The 16,447-nt window shown below is 48.4% G+C and overlaps 1 protein-coding gene across 5 annotated transcripts in view; it reads right to left on the bottom strand.

The window, feature by feature from the left end:
• Positions 1–15,332, bottom strand: part of ATP2B4 (ATPase plasma membrane Ca2+ transporting 4) — a 95,189-nt gene extending 79,857 nt beyond the window's left edge. For 3 of the 5 annotated variants that reach the window (XM_064477066.1, XM_064477065.1, XM_064477064.1), the window contains exon 1: positions 14,928–15,332. The gene's annotated coding sequence lies outside the window, so the exon portion shown is untranslated. The remainder of the gene's footprint in view (positions 1–14,927) is intronic. The other 2 variants (XM_064477063.1, XM_064477061.1) reach the window with 2 other exon arrangements.
• Between the last annotated feature and the right edge of the window lie 1,115 nt (positions 15,333–16,447).

Raw genomic sequence — 16,447 nt, 5'->3', positions numbered from 1 at the left:
GGGAAAAGGAAACAGACACGGGTCCAAGGAAGAGGAAACAGACGAAGGAGGAGCCACCTCTTCACTCCGGGGCCTAGCAATTCTTGGAGGCCAAGTCCCTAAACTAAGTCTCCTGGCGCACGATTTCTTTTCACACCCGTCACCAACCTCCCAGGAAGATCCCCCCTCCGCAAGTCTCTGCCACTTAAGCCCAGCTGAACAAGAGAGGGCTGTTACCCCATCGTAGGTCCCCTTCCCTCCACCCTTAGAGTGGTTTTGTCTTCCCTGTTCTAGGTGTGCAAATTCAAATGCCTACCTGGACCAGGCAGGCACAGGCATGGTGGAAGCAGGCTGGGCACTGGGCAGCAGGGGGAGGAGGAAAGCATACACTTGTCTGAATGGGCAGCAGTGACTTAGCTCCTGCTAACCGTTACCATGGCAAAAAGGTAGGCCAGTATTGTCAGAGCTTCAGATTTTTGAGAAGCAAGAAAACTTGGACTTCTATGGGAAATCTTATTTTAAAAATTTGGTAACCAGCTATAATTAATCTGCAGGGTTGTTTAGGTAGGAAGGGGCAGAGAATTTGGGAGTTGAAGTGTCCCTGAAGTATATTTAGGCCAAACTATTCATTTTATACATGAACAAATGGAAGCCTAGATTTAGTGATTTCTCCAAAGTGATACAGCAACTTAAATGGTTTAAAATCCCAAGTCTCCCAACTTCTAATCTAGAACTCGTTCCTATAGACCACCTGCCTGTCACTAGGAGGCCTTTGCCACTAGTCAGCATGAGGTGACGAAGTGCTGAACAGGGATGGTGACCCTAGGAGGAAGAAGGTAAACTTTGCTGGGATCTTGACTCTAATTTTAAAAAGTTCTGTTTCTTTAGGTGAGGAGGGTATAGCTTAGCGGTAGAGCACATGCTTAACGTACACAAGGTCCTGGGTTCAATCGCCAGCACCTCCTCTAAAAATAAATAAGTAAACCAAATTAACTCCCCCATATGAAAATAAATTAAAATTCTTGTTTCTTTATTCAGCTGTTCATCCATCCATCCAATGTCTACTGATGATCATTCCCTGAACCACGGACTGTGCTAAACACAGATGACTAAGGCACCACTCCTCCCTTCAAGTAGCTCACAGGCTGTGTGGGCTGGGCTGATGCTATAGCCATGACCCACTGACAAGCTGATGCATCCCGGCAACTAACCCACACTGCTATAGGCCTGCCCCCACGAACTCAGTTAATGCTCACGTGCTCACTTCTGAGAGCATCTCCCATCATTGGATGCCATCCCTGAGAAACTGGGAGGGGGCTGGAGAATCTCAGAGAGCCGGGAGCACTTAAGTCATCCACAGGAAGCAGGAGCAAGAACCCAGGCTCTCACTGCCAGGCCCCTTCCAGCTCTGGGAGGGCAAGTTCTGGTTCATGCATTAGCTTGGCCAAGCTGCCACTTCATAGCAGCTAATGGTTCTGTGCGGGTGTGTAGAGGGCAGAGAGGAGGAGACCCCAGACTGAGACTCTCCTGCCTGTTTATCAAGTAGCCTGCTCACTTCCAGTGGCGGCTGGTAGATGATCTGGTGACCAAATAGCAACAACATCCTCGGGCGTCAGCTTCTGCAAGCAAGTAGAGCATCGTCACCTGGTCTGGCTCCCTGCATCAGCAAGAGATTTCCCAGCATTTGGCTCTTACAGCATCTATCTCCCGGGGGAGGATTGCAGGGCAGGATGAAACAAGGTGAGGTGACTGCAGCTCTCCACCTGCCACTGCCTTATTTTGCCAGGACTCTTGTTGTGCAAATATCAAACACAGTCTTGGAACTGGCACCAAGAGGGTATAACCTGCCATGTGCAAACAGTGGGAATCCCTGGTCAACCCCCGCAGCCCTTTGGTGGAGAGTTGCAGGAAGCTAGGGCCTCTGGGCCTTTCAGTTACTGGGAGACAATGGACTGTGACCCTTTTATAAATGTACTGAGCCCAAAGGGTAGCAGAGAGTGGAGCAGACAGGTAGGTTCATGCCGGGATCCATGGAGGAGGAAGGGAGAACTGGAGGGAAGGGAGAGGAAACATTAAAATTCAATTAACACCTCCAATGTTCAAAGCAGCACTATTTACAATAGCCAAAACATGGAAACAGCCTAAATGTCCATCAACAGGTGACTGGATAAAGAAGATGTGGTATATTTATACAATGGAATACTACTCAGCCATAAAAACCAACAACATAATGCCATTTGCAGCAACATGGATGCTTCTGGAGAATGTCATTCTAAGTGAAGTAAGCCAGAAAGAGAAAGAAAAATACCATATGAGATTGCTCATATGTGGAATCTAAAAAACAAAAACAAACAAACAAACAAAAACAAAGCATAAATACAGGACAGAAATAGACTCATAGACAGAGAATACAGACTTGTGGTTGCCAGGGGGGTGGAGGGTGGGAAGGGACAGACTGGGATTTCAAAATTGTAGAATAGATAAACAAGATTATACTGTATAGCACAGGGAAATATACACAAAATGTTATGATAACTCACAGAGAAAAAAATGTGACAATGAGTGTGTATATGTCCATGAATGAAAAATTGTGCTGAACACTGGAATTTGAAACAACATTGTAAAATGATTATAAATCAATAAAAAATGTTAAAAAAATTTAAAAAAAATAAAAATAAAAAAAATTCAATTAACATCTATTATAAGCCAGGCCCTCAGAACAAGTATCACTCTTTATTAATGTATTATACCCATTTTCAGAGAAAATTGAGTCTGGTCACATGGAGAATTTGTCCATGGTCCCATGGCTGGCAAGGCAGACTGGAACCCAGTTCCATTTGACTCTCCCAAATCTGGGATTGAGAAGGCTGTCTGGGTGATTGAATACACAGGGCACTGCTATAGAGAAAGGCATGGGAAAGATTCAGGATTTGGTAAACTCTGAGCCCTGGGGCTGAAAACCCAATGGAAATTAGCATTCTTTTCTCTAGGGATAGAGGACCTTGGCATCCTATTTCCTGTTCTAGCAGGTAGATTTTCCAGTATTTCAGAAATCTCCTTTCACCTGCTCCCTTCACAGGGCTAAGTGTCTGAGGTCAGGTGTACAAGACAAGAAATACAGCTAGAGCCATACTTTCCTTTAGACTCTTCCATGTTGAGGGGTTGTTCTGAATGTCTCCCATCAAAGTAGGCTGTGGGAGGTGAGTGGGGATCAGAGGTACACCTAGAGGGTTCCGCCAGTTATTCCAGTGGCCTATTCTCCAACAGTTAGAATATTACCATTTTTTTCTCTGACTGTGGAAAGCCAAGGGTACAGAAGATGATAAAACAAAATCTAAGGCGGGGGGGTATAGCTCAGTGGTAGAGCACATGCTTAGCATGCAAGGGGTCCTGGGTGCAATCCTCAGTGCCTCCATTAAAAAAAGAAAAAACAAAACAAACAAACAAACAAAAAACAATATCTACTCAATGATTTTTTACTGAGCACTCACTATGTGCCATGTACCATTCCAGGTGCTTCTGATGTACCAGTGAACAAAAAGACTTGGAACCTTGCCCTCATGGAATATACATTCCAGCAGAATCAATGTAAAATAGTCTTCATTTGGTGAGTGTTGGTTAACAGAAAGGCCTTGCTGTCAGACAGGCCGGGGTCAAGTATGGGCCCAACCCTAACCAGCAGGAGGACCTCTAGGCAAGCTACTTAGCCCACTGATTAGCTTTCTTATCTGTAAATTGGAGTCAATGACTGTTGGAGAGACATTGTTAAGGATGAAAGGTAATGTACAAAAAAAGGCCTGGCATATAGCAGGGCTCAAAATGGTATTCTTATTTTTCCAGGCCCAGCTGAATGTACAGATTCTGGGATAACTCCCAGTTCTTTTTTTTTTTCATTGAAATTGAAGTATAGTCAGTTACAATGTGTCAATTTCTGGTGTACAGCATAATGTCCCAGTCATGCGTATACACGTATATATTCGTTCTCATATTCTTTTCATGCTGTCTTATTTAGGGGCTGCAAACAGGGCATCATCTTCACAATGTCCTGAGGGCAAGGCTGGTGCAGTAAAAAGCATACTCGGGTTTGCATCCACCCAAAGTCACGGGTGTCCCCTCCAGAAACACCTGTGCACACCTGTAGCCCCTGTTGAAGGGACAGGCCTGGGTGGGTATGTTTAATTAATCCACACTCCCCTCAAGCAGGGGTGGACATCGGACCCAAGCTGGAAAGCAGCCGCTCTTGCTATTTGGACTGAGGAACTGAGTGAATTTACTTTGGAGAGCTAGGCAGGAAGGTCACACAGATGTGCAGACCGAGCCTGCTGCCTGGTTAACCACAATGGGCGCTGCACACGTGGACAAGGGAGCAGAGAAGAGGGGGCTCACAGTCCCAGAGAAAGACACAGTCTGCACGGGGCGACACTCCCGATGCTAAATTATGTGTTATTTCTCTGTAATCTTCTAATAAATCCCCTTTTTACTTTTGCTTCTTTGAGTTGATTTCTGTTCTGCCACCAGACGAACTCTAAGACAAATCCAGTACCTGTCTCAGAAGGTGGTGGTTATGACATAATTTGAAAGCGGCTGATATTTAGTTGACATTCAATAAATGCTGTTGATCTTTCCATGTTCTTGTCAACCAGTCAGTCATTCAGCAACGGAAAGGGGAAATTCAAAAACGGGCTAGAGTAGGGTTAGACCTCAGCCTTATGTTTTATGAACATCTTTATTCATCTGTACAATGAAGATAATGTTAGCATTGACTTCATTGTCTGCTGAGAATATTAAATGAGATAATCCAAGTTGAATACCGAGCAATTAATGAATGTAACCTTGGACTATTTCCATTATTGTTTTTATTATTTATGATGCAGTAAGTGTTGTGTTAGGTCTTGATCTAGGCAAGGAGAGGACACAGAGCAGGATCTGGAGTGGACAGTGAGAGAACAGAGAAGGATGTGCTGGAAAGTGGGGTCAAAGGGCTGGGCAGTAAAGAGAAGGGACTGAAACTCGAACTGGAGACCGAGAAGAAAGGCAGCGTTTATGCAATGCTTTCATCTACCATATCTCATTTGTCCATCACAACACTCCATAGGGTAGATAAGGAAAGGCACTTTACAGATGGGAACTCAGAGGCTCAATAAAGATGCATACAACGTGTACCAACCAAGTCTAAATCCGCTCTTCTATCCTTCAATATCACACTGTCTGTGGAAAGTAGGGTGCAAGGGCTAAAATGAGGATTGGAGGGGAAACTGGAGGATTTCTCCAGAAGTTTATTTTTTCATTCCAAGGTTCCATTCAGAGCCCTCTGCAACAGAATTCCCGGCAACAGAATGTCTCTGCCCCATCAGATTCAGGGGCTCCAGAACATAAGCAAGGGGTTGCAAAGTCGGACAACACTGGGATGCCAGCCCAAGGACGGGATACACTGGGCTGGAGGAACACCCACCCAGCTTCAGCACCAAGCCCTGGCCTGGGAGGAGGCTTCCTCTGGCAAAGGACGAGGGCAAGTCCTTCACCATCAGGCCACAGTCTCACTGGCTGCACATGGGCTGCCCTGCAATGGTCTCCAAGGCCCCTCCCAGCTTAATCCTGTCTGGAATCTATGCCTTATCTTCCTGAGGGCAGGGCTTAATGGTATTCTCCAAGGACACAAATGCAAGTTCCCTGTAACAGCTGCTGCAATCAGGGCTTGCTGGGAGCACCCAGGCTCAGGACACGTGTCCTTGAGCTGAAAGGAGGCGATTCTTAGTCCTTCCCTGCCTTCTAGGTAACCGCTTCTCCCCCAGTCCTACGCAGCGCCTGGCACACAGTCTGTGCTTACTTTGGGTCTGCTGAATGAACAAATGAATACATGAACAAGCAGATGAATGACAGTTTGGCTCTGGGAATAAAATCGACGGGCACTGTCCCATTACAGTGGCCCAGCCCTGCTGATGCTCAGTCCCCAAACCAGATCTCCACCACCAACCTGGGTCAGTCAGCCACCGGTGAAGGAATGAAGGGCAGAGGCGCCCTGCCTCCTTCCTCCCTCTGACTTTCAGACGGGCCACACACCAGGGATAGGGCGGGGTTAGGGGCACCCAGGCAGGAGGAAGGCCCTGCCCTCCCCTTTCCAGGACTCCTGCTTCCCCTCTCAATTACCCTGCTTCTTCCAGCTCAAGGCCCAACTGGCTGGGAGCGGCTGGGAGAAGGACCAAGAGAAGAAACCCAGGTCCATTAGGAGCTACACAGTGATGAGGGTGGTGCCAAGACTGCTTCTCCTTTGCATTTTCTCTAGCACTAATGACCTTAATTGTTAATCATAGCAGCAACAATAGCAACACAGCACAGCACTTTTATGGTTTCTAGCCTCTCTCTTCCAAAATGATTCTAGCACACGAGGTCAGCCTGCTGCACATTATCCCTGGAGGGGCTGGAATAAGTCTCCCTGTCACGTGGGTAGAGAAATTTGGGTACTGAGGAGGTTTGGCATTGATCTGGGTCACACAGTGATGCAGTGAGGGGTCAGGGGCCCCGTCACGAACTCGGAGTGGGGAGAACTGGGCTCTAGCTCTTGCCCGGCCTCCAACCAGTCTGGTGTCCTTGGGCAAGTCTCTAGGTTTTAGTTTTCTCACTTGTGATAAAGGGAAACTGGACCATTTCTCCAACTCTATTCATCTCAAATGCTCTGGCTACCTCCCACCAGCCCAAAGCCTGGTGACCGACATCCCCTGTACCAAGGTCAGAAAGCCCCTGAAGTTTGGACGCTAGCTGTGCCCATCCTAGCATTCTAACAGGTGTCCTATGAGTGCTCCCCACAAAGAAGGCTGTGGTACAGACAGTGGGGAGGAAACATCAAAAAATCACCCTAACGGCCCATGAGCACCAGGAGAGCAGGCAGGCAGGCAGGCAGGCAGCCTGCGGCTGCTGAGGCCAGATGCCGTCCTGCTTGAGTCCCGGGTGCTGGCTCAAAGGCTGGAGGCATTCCAGCGGGGGGGGGGGGGGGTGGTGGCGCGGGGCAGGCAGCCTCCCTCACCTGCCTGAGCCTTTGACCCTCTGCGAGGCCAGAAACAGCAGCACAGCCTTTCCTCCCAATGCCCCTCTGCCATCAAATCTGTTTCTCTCCTCATTCAAATCCTGTTTGGCAATCACCACCTCCAAGAATAATCTGCAGGTGAGCCTGTCAAATTCTGGTCCCCACATTCCTACCAACACCCCTTCAGCTCCCAGCATCACTAGGTCGTATGTCCCTGTGCCAGATGAGGCTTCAAGTGTGTGTCCCAGCTCTTTCTGCCACTAGATGGGGGAAAGAATAGGGTGGGTATTTTCTGTTTCTCTCCTTCTTCGTTTCCTCCATCCTCAGCTCCCAAGATGTGAAGCAGGGCATTCAGGGCACAGAAATGGTGGGCCATAAATGGACAGAACACTCCTCTCTACCCATGGGCTGCTGCCCCGGCCAGTAACCAGAAAGGCTAACGCTGAAATCTCAACCAGAGTCTGGACAAGGGCTCGGCCAAAGGGGCCAAAAGTCTGGATTGAGAGGGAGGGCAGGCCAGCCTAGCAGCTGGTGGCTTTACCCAAATTTCTCTACACCCAATCCATTGTTCACACGGAAACCTCATCTCCATCCCACAGCACTGAGTGTAGTTTCTGATTTCCAATGTCTAATGATGTTAACGTTAAAGTGAACCACATGAAATTGCCTTTTATAGGTCAAAAGCGGTTGCACATTGGCAATTTCGTACTGTCGGACCTGATGACTCTTTGGAGGACCAAGTTCCCTAGGAGACAGTAAATTCCCTGAAGCCTTAGATTTCTGTATCTCGAGCCAATCTTTCTTAGTTTCTGGCTTAGGACACAGCAGAATTGTGGCCTTGGACTGTGTTGAGCGGGTACTTAACTGAACTTTCAGACAGGTGGAGATGGGGAATCTAAGAATCTGTTCTACTCCCAAACCTTGAGGGTATGGCTGTCCACCAGGCAGATCCTTTTGGGTCTCCTTACTTCTGGTCATCCTGGGAAGGGGGATGGAACTTAGCTACAGGCTGTTACATTGTGCTCCATGACATTCCATGGTAAACAAGAGTTTGGTTTGGGCATTGAGAGTTTTTCTCTTTTGTAGTAAAGGAGTCTTGAACCAGAGATACCTGTTTGCCCAAGCTTGGTTTCATTTTACAGTGGGGGAGACGAAGGCCCAGAGACATCACCTGCCTCGGTCAAGGTCACACAGCAGTCAGGAGCCCAGATCACCAGTTTTCTGACTCTCAGTCCCGTGTTCCTCTGGCAGGCCTGGCAGTGCTCAAGCACAAACTCCGCCCTGTCTGCCCCCTTCCAACTTCCAGGCTCCCACTCTTTCAGGCTCCCTAAGCAAGATAGAAGGGGAATTGACTAATGGATCAATAGCCCTCTCCTACATGACAAGAGCCCTGAGTTACACAGGGCCTAGCCCCGGGTTTCCAGGGAGAAAAGAGAGAGAGAGAGACAGGCGAGCAGCCCTGGAAATCTGATCTCTCTCCAGAGCTAGGACCAGGCTGAAGGCAGCGGTGGACAGCATGGTGATTGGGGTCCCTGACAGTACAGCCACTATGCAGTCTCCAGCAAGGGAGGGCTTAGAAGGCCTTGCTCCTTGCTTAGCCCACACATGAAGGCTCAAGCCTGGCACAGCCAGGTTCTCTCGGAATCTCCTAATTACAGCATCCAGAAGGGATGTGAAGCGGGCAGAGCATTTAGCATGCACAAGATCCTGGTTCAATCCCCAGTACCTCCATTAAAAAATAAATAAATAACAATAGCCAAGACATGGAAACAATCTAAATGTCTATCAACAGATGACTAGTCTATTTATACAATAGAATTCTACTCAGCCATAAAAAAGAATGAAATAATGCCATTTGCAGCAACATGGATGGACCTGGAGAATGTCATTGTAAGTGAAGAAAGCCAGAAAGAGAAAGACAACTACCATATGAGATCACTCATATGTGGAACCTAAAAAAAAAAAAAAGACAAATGAACTATTTGCAAAACAGAAACAGACTCACAGACATAGAAAACAAACTTACAGTTACCAGGGAAGGAAATGAGTGGGAAGGGATAAACTGGGAGTTTGAGATTTGCAAATACTAATATACATATAATAAACAAGAAGTTTCTACTGTACAGCACAGGGAACTGTATTCAACATCTTGTAGTAACTTACGGTGAAAAAGAATATGAAAATGAATATATGTATGTTCCTATATGACTGAAGCATTGTGCTGTACCCCAGAAATTGACACAACATTGTAAACTGACTATACTTCAATAAAACAAATAAATAAATAAACCTAATTATCTACCCCCCTGCCAAAAAATATATAAAATAATACAATACTAAATAAATAAAATATTTTTTAAAAAAAGAAGGGATGTGAAAGGTGGTCAGAAACAACTTCTGGACTATTGATGGATTCCTCCTCTTACCGTCTGGGACCCTCCTCCAAAGGTAGGAGGGTGATCCTGGCCACCCTCTGTCCCTAGGCCCACAGCATGGTGGGGAAAGGCCTGCTTCCACCTGTTGCTCCTGGCCTGGCTGGCCCACCCATCGTGCCCCAGCTGCTCCCACCCACAAGGAAAAGCTGGGGGTTGATGGCAGTGAAGTGAGAACGAAGTCTCCCAGGGAGTGAGCTGTAGGGGAACTGAGAAAAGGCGTCCCTGTGGGTCAGGGGTCAGGGGGATGAGTGAGAGGAGTCTAGGAACCCTTCCCGGCACGGGTTCCTTTCCCCAACACAGTATTCGGAATAATTTCAAATTTGAAAGTTTGAAAAAAAGAGTACAAAAAGCAACTCCAGACCCTTCACTTCAATTCACCACCTGTCAGCATTTTGTATGCCCCCTTAATGTATATATACGCTCACATTTTTTTCCTGAACCATTTGAAAATCACTTGCAGACACTATGCCCCTAAATACTTTTGCTAAATAAAGACATTCTCTTACAAAACCTTTATCATGACCATTAGCACACCTTTCAAAGTTAACAATAACTATACGTCATCTAATATCAATATTAAAGCTTCCCCAGTTGTCCCAAGATGTCTTTTATAGTCTTTTTTCTCTTCTTTTTTTGGACCCAAGATCCAATTAAGGTTTATGCATCGCATTTGGCTATAATGTCTCTTTAGTTTCTTTAAATCTAGACTGGTTTCTGCCTCCCTGTCCTTCTCTTCAAACACACAGTTTTAATGTTTTTTAAATGACATTCACTGTTTTAAAGTCTCAGTCAGTTGCCATGTAGAATGGCTCTCATTCTGGATTTGTCTTCTGTCTCCTCATGACTGGATTCATGATCAACATTTTTGACATGAATACAGGTGAGATGGTTGAACCCTCACCGCACATCAGGAAGAACTAGTGCCAGGTGGTCCCATTACTACTATGTTTGGCTACTTGGTTACTTGGTCTGAGCTGACTCGTCTCATCGTAAAAACAGGTCTTTCCTTTTGTAAGGTGTACGTAATCACGAGATGGCACATGGAGACCAAACTTCCACCCACTGGTCTTAGTTTCCATTAGCAGTAAGTCCAGCCTGAATCAGCTCTTACATTAGGGCTGCAAGCTGGTAAATTAAAAGTTCTGTCATCACTTGTCATCACTTCTACACTTCGTTAGCTGGCATCTATCTGTTAAGGGTATTGTCTCCCTGCTCCTCCCTGTTCCCTTTTATCTGTCAGCATGGATTCACGGAACCTTTGATTCAGTGTCTTACAATCTGTTATTATTAATTCTTTGTGATGTTCAGTGTGTCCCAAATTTGTCCAGTGGCTCCTTTAAGCCAACTCCTATGTCCTTTTGTCAAAGAGCATGTTCCAGCTTTCTGCAATGATATGACTCACTTGCAGTTTCCTAGCCCCACACTTGGAATCAGCCATTTCTCCAAGGAGCACTTTCCTTTTAGTGAGACGTGGTCCTTCGAAATAAAAATCCAGGCACTAAGTGCAATCAGTGCTACTGTATAGTGCTGCTTCTAGACGCTTCTAGACCTCGATGGATAAAGAACCACAGGGTTCTGCCTCACCTTCCCCCATTCCACATTTTTGTCTCTGGTCTTCCATAGTGAAACCCTGATTTCCAAAAATACCAGCATAGTCATTCCTTTGATCTATTCTACAATCAGCAGAAGTTTCCATTTTATGACACCAATACCATAATCAGTAACACATCTAAAAAATAAAGTTCAAGATTTTTTTTGCAATTCTTTTAATCCTTAGAACATAGATTCCACTAAGGATATAGAGTCAGGGCGTTAAACTCAAGAAATACTTGAATTAATTCTTTTCTTTGTAATATAATCGATATTCAGTTAGGTTCATTGTTTCTGTAATGGTTGGCTTTTAGAGTTCGCTTTTTTCTTTCTTTTGGATCTAATTTAAGTTGTAAATATGTAAAATATTTCGGTTTAAAAATCAAAACAGTCTGAAAAGGTATAATCAGTAAACCTGCACGCCCACCTCTATGTCCTTACCCTGCTTCTGCCCACCTTCTATAGGTAATCATTTTAATTAATTTCTACTTTATCCTTCCTGTGTATATACGTACGTATAAGTAAATTTGCACACACAAAAAACTTATTTCTCCTGTTTTCTTAACCCAAAGGTGGCATACTATATGCACTCTTTTGCTTCTTGCTTTTTTTTTTTTTTTACTTAATAACATATCCTAGAAATCATGTCATATCAGTTCATAAGGCTCCTACTCATTTGTTTAGGCTGCATAGTATCCCACTGTGTGGATGTGCTGCCGCTCATTCAACTGGTCTGCTAAGGACGGGCAGTGATAGTTTCCAATGATTTCCTTTCTTATTACAAATACACCTTAAAGAATCACCTTGTGCACATTTTCTGGATACCTCCTAGAAATAAAACTGTTAGGTAAATGCATATGTTGTTTTGTTAGATATCGTTAACTTCCCCTCCATGGGGGTTGCACTGGTTTGTGCTTCTGGAATTGATTTTGCAACCCCCGTGGATCTTGCTAGGAGGTGTTCTGAGCTGAGAGTGTCCCCAAGCCTACCTGACAGTCCTTAACCTCCCCACCAATAAACACACTACCCCAAGCTCCCTCTGCCCTAGTGATCTGGCAGGAAGGCAAGCAGAGGGGTCTCACTGATTCCATTCCAGTCCATTTCCCTGAATTATCCCAGAGATTTCTATACTTAACTCGGGAAACCAGGGCAGAGAGAAGCGATGAGGCTGAAAGTTGCAGCCAGGAAAGAACAAGAGTGGGGGAGAGGCAGAAGAGAGGAGGGGACCCTCGCCCCTTGACATCCATATTCTTACCTCCCTTTTCTCTGCTTTGGCCTCTCTACGACCTCCCTCCCCCCAGTGCAAATTGCCTCCACCAGCTCCTCCCCAGACTGGGAGCCCTTGGCTCTGGTTCCAAGTAGATCCTGCCTGGTTTCCCTCCTCAATCCACTTTTTTTTTTTCTTTTCGTTGGCTGAACAGAGGACTGGCTTAAGGTGGAAGCAGAAGTCCCCTGTCATTTCTGTTTTAACATGTGAAGAGGAAATAAGTCAGTGGAACAAGAATGGCTCATACAAGGGAAAGAGGAGACAAAGAGACAAGCTGGGAGAGGAAGCCAAGTACAAAACATCCCACATCAGCCTTTTGGACTCCGACCCCAGGGCCTGCTTTATTCCTATGACGCATTCTATAACGTGGAGACATGAGTGGGGAAAGGATGTCATCCCAGTTGACTTGGCCCAGGGGCTCTGCTTCCCTGTGACCCAGAGGCCTTACCTTTCTCATCCCCCCCCCTCTCTCACCCCTGCCCACCCTGACAGGAGTCAGTGCACGTCTGAGGAGCAGGGAACTGGCTGGGAGGGGAGCCCTGTCTGGGGGTAGGCTGTGGGAAAGAGGTCAGAAGGCAGGAAGAATTTCATCCTTCCATGGAAGGCAGTGAGGCCCAGGGTAGGACTTTTCTCTTCAAGGTCAGATCAAACACCCGGGTCAGTTACAGCAAAGCATACTTCTTAAGGTCCTGGGACCGAGAACGAACATCCTCCCTTCCTCCCTCCAAGACCTGGTGGATCCGGAATGCCCTCGCGGGTAAGTGTCTCTGTGTTCTGGGTCCAAGGCCAGGGGAACAGAAAAAAAGAGAAAGAGGCCCATGGGGGTTACTGAAAGAAGCTAAATTCTTAAGTAAAAGGCAATTTCTTGCAAAATACTCGAATTCCTGACAGGTGGTAGCTAGGTCAGCGCTGGCTGAGCAGCCCAGGACCTCTCTTTTTTCTCAAAACGCTGCAGTCCGTGAGACCGGGGAAGAATACGGTTCCCCGAAATCCTCGCCCAAGGACCTCCGCCCCTCCCCCACACGACCCCGCCCCTTCCAGGTCTCACGCCTCGGGCAAACTCTAATTGCTGCACTTCTGCCCTCTAACTGGGCCCTCCCATTTTGACTTTCTTCTGTCACCAAAGACAACAGAAGTCTAACAAATCTGACTCAGCCACTCCCTCCCACCATCACTGTGGGAGGGCTTTCACTGTGCTAGGGGGAAACCGAAGACCACAGGGCAAGGTCGGAATCAGCCCGGGATGAGGCGGATGCCCAGATGTTGACTCTCAGGCTCCTCCCTGATGCCACCGCCTTCTTCCAACAAACATGGACTAAGCGCTTTATATCGTCCCCGGCATTGGGCTCCTTGGACTTGACCTTGAATCCAGCCAGGGACACGGGGATGGTAACTGGAAGTGGAAGGGACTGAGGCTCACTCAGCACGGTCCCCCGGAGGCAGGAAAGCTCCGCTGCAGCTCCGAGCGCCCGGTGCCCCGAGTACTCGGGTTCGGGCAGAGCCGGAGGGTGGAGCAAAGCTGCGCGAGGGCTGCGCCCGGGCGGGGCCGCGGGGCCGCCGAGGGGAGGGGGCCCCGCCGAGCGCACGCGGCCCCGCCGAGGGGAGGGGGCCCCGCCGAGCGCACGCGGCCCCGCCGAGGTCACGCGGCCGCGGGTTTGCTGCAGCGCCGGCCGGGCCGCAGCTGCGAGGAGATTCCCCCCGGCCGCCCCCGACACGACTCAAGGCGCCCTCCCGAGGATGCCTGTGGCCAACCTCCAGCCGCCAAACACTCACCAGCCCCACAGTCACCAGCCTTAACACTGCAAACTTTCCAACTTCACCCCTTCCCTTTCTCCTCTTTGGGACCAGTGATGTATGGGATGGTGCCCTCAGAGACACTCGTACAGTTGGTTCTTGACGCTCCGCACACACTCAAACAACAGCCTTTGGAGGGAACTCCCAGCTTTTTCCACAGCTAATTATAGACGTGAAAGTCTGAGGACGTTTTGCAAGCGGCAGAGAATCTGCTGAGGTTTCTCTATCAAGCTAAAGAAATTTAACTTGAGCACTCCCCTTCCTCAAACCCCACCAACTTCTCAGGGCTCCTACCTCCACCCACCCCCCAGTGAGCCCCTCTCCCGGTCCCCACTGCGGCTCCTCCTTCCTGTTGAAGATTTCCTACTCAGTTGTTTTGGGGTTTTTTTTTTTTTTCCATCTCTCTTTGGGGCTTTCAAGAAAGGGAACAGACGCGGAAAATATTTTTGCAACAGTTTTCCATTCTGCGTCTCATTACCAAGCCAAGGGGGAGCGGGAGGGCAGGAACGGATGGGGAAAATAAATGCTTTTTCCAAAAGCTCAGTTTGGGTATGAAAAATACAGTCCCTCCACTTCCCTACCCCCACAGCCAAGGAATGACAAAAACTAGGAGGGGGGAAGAAATCACTTGTTTGATTACATGGTTTCTCAGAACTGAGAAAACAGTCTTTAACAAATCTGTGCACAAGCACACATACACGCGCGCACCCCCCCCCCCCGAAACCCAGTCCCAAGAAATACGCTAGGGAAGAGCAAATTCAGGGAGTTTCAGAAGCCATGGAGAGAAAAGAAAGAAACTAAGTTTGCAAATCAAGATTCAATTCATTCTCTGCAATCCTACCTCTCTTTCCAGCAAAATCCAGGCTTCTCCGCGCGGGACTCTCCCTCCGGGTTTCCGTGGACAGGAGTAGGGTGGGGATGGCCATCCACCGGTCTCCCCAGTGTGGCCACCACGCCGGAGATGCTGGCTGGTCTCTCCTGCCTTCCCAGCTACGGCCCGGGAGTGGGCTGGGTCTCCTCCCCCGGCCCTCCCAAAGGGAAGGACCTCTCAGGCTCCTGAAGAAACGGGCGCGGGGGAGCCGGCGGCTGTCTCCGACCTTGCTCTCCTCGGAGGGGTTATTCCCCAGGAGGTTCGTGCCCCCCAGCCCGCCCCTTCAACTCCCGGCTTTAGACGGTCTCCACAGCAGAGCTTTCTTAAGAAAATGCTCGTCACGGCAAGGGCTCCCGCCAACTCGGGCCGGGCTCCAGCACACGAGCTCTGCCGGGAGGGAGGAGAAGGGGAGGGGCGAGGGCTGGGGTGGGGGTGGGGCTTGGCGGGGGGGGGGGGGGCCCGACCGTTACTCCACCGTTAAGGTGGCCCGAGGGCGAGCCGCGGCCGCTTCCTGGTTTGTTAAGGAGGAATGGGAAAAGAAGGAGAGGAATCCTCTTTTCTGCGGGAGTTCCCTCCCCGCCCTTGCTCTCCACCGTTGAACGGAAAGTCGGGTGGGGGGTGGGGGTGGGAGGGGATGCGGGTGGCGGTATTCAACGGTTGCTGGGTGGAGGGGAAAAGGAAGCTTCTGCAGGCAGCTGGTTTCCCGCAGCTCCTCTCAACCTCTTACTCACTTAAACCCAGGACCCAGAAACCCAAGGTGTCTGCGGAAACTTGTACCATCTCCTGCCACCCTCCCGCCCCTGTCTGAATAGGGGGCTCACTGGAGGAAGAGAAGGAGTTGCTTTGGGTGCATCCGCCCTGGGCAGCTTGCTTATACACACAGCTTAGTTCACAGTCCTCACCCAGATTTCACCCACAGTCCCCGGGGGTCAAGCGCCCCCTTGCCTCTGTACCCACCAGGGACACATCCACAGCACATGATGAGGGCTGCCTACTTTTGAGTCCTACTATGTGTGGGCTGTGACACAAAAAGCTTTATACAATGCTCGTGGCAATCTTGAAAGGTATTTATTATCTTCATTTCAGAGATGAGGAAATTGAGGATCAGTAACTTGCCCAAGGTTACGCATCTCCTTAACAACAGCGCAAGGATTCCAGGCCAAGTCAGATTGACTCCAAATCTGGTGTACTTTCCTGCACTTGTATCATAACTCCAACACATGTTTCCATTTTAATTCGCGCACACTCAGACATCCATGCACACTTATACACCGACTATAAACTGTTAACCACACCCCAGCAGCCACACACCCACCAGCATTGTGCAACAGTGCCACCCATAGATTTTGCGCAGAACCTTACGGCTTTCAAGTGCAAACATGCACCATCAACTGGTTCACCCTGCGTGTCTTCATTGACTGATGCATTCCCACACCTACCTCACCGTGCACGCGCACGCGCACACACACAACACACTCACACACAAACTC

This window comes from Camelus dromedarius, chromosome 21 (assembly GCF_036321535.1).
Source record: "Camelus dromedarius isolate mCamDro1 chromosome 21, mCamDro1.pat, whole genome shotgun sequence".
Taxonomy (NCBI): Eukaryota; Metazoa; Chordata; class Mammalia; order Artiodactyla; family Camelidae; genus Camelus; species Camelus dromedarius.
This window is presented reverse-complemented; position numbering and strand designations above follow the sequence as displayed.